The sequence below is a fragment of the Frankliniella occidentalis genome, unplaced genomic scaffold (genome assembly GCF_000697945.3).
Source record: "Frankliniella occidentalis isolate FOCC.00 unplaced genomic scaffold, Focc_3.1 Scaffold27, whole genome shotgun sequence".
NCBI classification, from domain to species: Eukaryota; Metazoa; Arthropoda; class Insecta; order Thysanoptera; family Thripidae; genus Frankliniella; species Frankliniella occidentalis.
This window is the reverse complement of record NW_026267157.1, coordinates 47,159-50,041: the sequence shown is the minus strand read 5'-3', so window position 1 is coordinate 50,041 and position 2,883 is coordinate 47,159. Positions and strand designations below refer to the sequence as shown.

General features: G+C 43.4%; 1 protein-coding gene across 1 annotated transcript in view; it reads right to left on the bottom strand.

Moving 5' to 3' along the window:
• The window catches only part of LOC113214187 (uncharacterized), a 50,408-nt gene extending 47,754 nt beyond the window's left edge, over positions 1-2,654 (bottom strand). The window contains exon 1 of the mRNA XM_052265519.1: positions 2,636-2,654. The gene's annotated coding sequence lies outside the window, so the exon portion shown is untranslated. The remainder of the gene's footprint in view (positions 1-2,635) is intronic.
• Between the last annotated feature and the right edge of the window lie 229 nt (positions 2,655-2,883).

The following is a 2,883-nucleotide window of genomic DNA, read 5'->3' as shown; positions in this document are numbered from 1 at the left end:
TATGAACGTGCTTGTTTTCGCGCACGCAGAAATTACGAATTCAGCAAAATTTGAATGGCGATTCTAGCATAATTTGCTGATTTTCGTTGTTTTTGATTTTAACCACAGCTTTCTGAAACATGATAAAGCGCTCCTAGGTAAGGTGAAAGTATCCCGTCTTGATAAAGGTTGCCGTTGCCGATATTGCCGATGAACGTTTCAGTTTTGATAAGCAGATTTTCAGTCTTATTTTGATGCCTTATTGAATTTAAAGATACGAGCCTTAGCGTCTGTATTTTGAATTTGCTTTTGGAGCTGGACTGTCTCGTTATCGGCCGGCAGGCCAGTTTTTGAGAAGAAATGAAGAAGTCGGGACCGGAACCAGTACCCAAAGTGCCGTTATTTTTGTCATTTGACAGTGCAGTTCGACGTGAATGACCTCAATTAAATCTCTAGTAACTGTCAATATTAGTTTTCACTTATTTAAGCTATAACTTTAGAACTGTTTCCGGTGGTGATTTCATTAATTCTTCTTTAAACGGGCACTGCCGGAACCATCTATTCTGTGACATGAAGTCTTTTATACGATTTAATAGACCCTATTCAGTCTCGGCTCCGGGAGAAGAAAACGGGAATCCCGACCGGAACCAGTACCTTTATCCTGCCATTTCTTCGCAAGAAAACTTGTAAACCCGACATAAAAAATTGTCACAAACATTGTGGATGGTGCTTCTACCTTCCAAAGCCATTTAAACGTTAAAATAGCGTTATTTATCGGAACTGGTTCCGGTCGGGATTCCTGTCTTCTTCACTTTTAGCCGAGAACGAATAGGGTCTATTATTGGCTGAGCGATTAGCGAAGCCTATTACTCCAGTGATGATCAAAGAGTTTCGCGTCTGTCTGTCTGTCTGTCTGTCTGTCTGCGTGTGTGTGTTTGTTTGTCGTCACGATTACTCGAGAACGAATTGGGTATTCCGCTGCAAGCCAACTGGAACCTTAAGAAGAAAAGCATGACTGCTCGATCCGTTTACCTCTGCGCGCTCACTGGCTGATCGCTACAGCCACGCCAACTTTGGCCAATCAGCGTTCAGGACGAAATAGATCGGGTAGTCATGCTTTTCTTCTTTAGATTCCGATTGTGTTGTAGAGGAATACCCTATTGAGCTAGCGGCCTAAGATTTTTAGGGTCGTTTTGTATCATAAAAAGACAGATCGAGTTCGGAGAAGAGCATTCTAGCTAAAAATTGGATTTAAAAAAAATATCAAAAACCGAGGTGGAAATCACTTGCGAAATAGTTCGTACACCCTCCCCCGAAATAGTCCGAAATAAAGGCGAAATAAAGGCGAAATAGAGGCGAAATAGAGCGAAATAAAGACGAAATAGACGCGAAATAGTCGGTGAAATAGTCGCGAAATACCCCTGAAATACTCCGAAATAGCGCGAAATAGACTGAAATTATCCGAAATAGGAGGGAAATAGCCGAAGTGGTAGGAGAAATAACCGAAATGGTAGGAGAAATACCACGAAATAGTCCGTACGCTACGAACCCTAGTGATTTCCCCCTCGCAAAAACCACAGGTCTCACAAATACTGTTTTTTTAATTATTTTTTTTTTTTTTAACAGTTTTCTAAGGCGTAACTCATCAAGTTTGGCTCTATCTTAAACCATTCAGGCGCCACAGGGAGTTTTTAACGAAAATAAGCGAAAAAATGCACAACCCTGCATTCTTAATCGAAATGACGGGAAGTTGACGGGCCAAAGACCCGTATCTTTGTGTACATTTTTGCGCTTGCCAGCGCCGCAGGCCTAGGCAGATGTATGCCAGGCGCGTCGCAGCGTAAGTGTTTCGTGAGATATCGCGAAGCCTGTTACGCGAGACGTGGTCTGGCGTACATCTACCCAGTAGACCTTTGTTCTTTTTCACGTTTTTTTCGTGAGGAAATGCACCATAGCGCAAAAACGGTACAAGATAGAGCAAAACGGATGAAATTTTCGACCATAGGAATCTACTTCCACGAATTACCTCTTAGGGGCCCATAAAATGTTTTTTTAAAGGAAGAAATATTTGCAGCCTGTGGTTTTTGATTTTTTAAAAAGTCAATTTTTGAGCTAGAATGCTCAACTTCGAACTCGATCTGTCTTTTAATGATACAAAACGACCCTGAAATTCCCAGACCGCTCTTTCAATATAGCATTCCGGTAAAGCTGAAAAGCAGAAGAACGCGGGGAAGAAGAAACCGGAAATCGCTATGCTTTGACACGGTGACTTCCGTTTTCTCGTTCCCTGCATTCTTCTGCATTTTAGCTTTACCTGAATGCTTTATTCTTTCACCAGTTATCGTGCGGACAGTCAAACAAACAAACACACACACAAACAGAATGAAACTTTTTCGGTCAGTGGAGTAATGGGCTTCGCTAATCGCTCAGCCAACTATGCACAACCTGAAAAAATGTCCGAAAACCTTTCCAGCATATTGTGTTCCACTATCTGGAAACATAGATTCAATCCTTCTTTCCACTTCCCTTGCAGTCGAAAGAAGCAACGCCCGCTTGAAACTGAGAGGACGAATAAAATATTCCGGGAAAGGTAAAATGCAAAAGAATGCAGCGAAGAAGAAAACAGAAATCGCTTTGCTTTAACATGGTGACTTACGTTTTCTTGTTCCTTGCGTCCACCTGCAGTCAGCTTTACCGGAATGCTTTAACGAGTTCAACTCGGGTCAGGCGACTGACTGCCGTTTACTCACAGTGTCTCCGCCGTCGCCGATGCCGCTCCTGCTGTGTGCTGAGTGGGCGTCGCGCGTGGAACCAGTAGAGCTGACCGTCACCTCGTGCCTGACAGGCTCCTCTGCCTTGGCGGGCCAGTAACACTTTCCTACACCGCCGCTAGGTGGCGCCCAC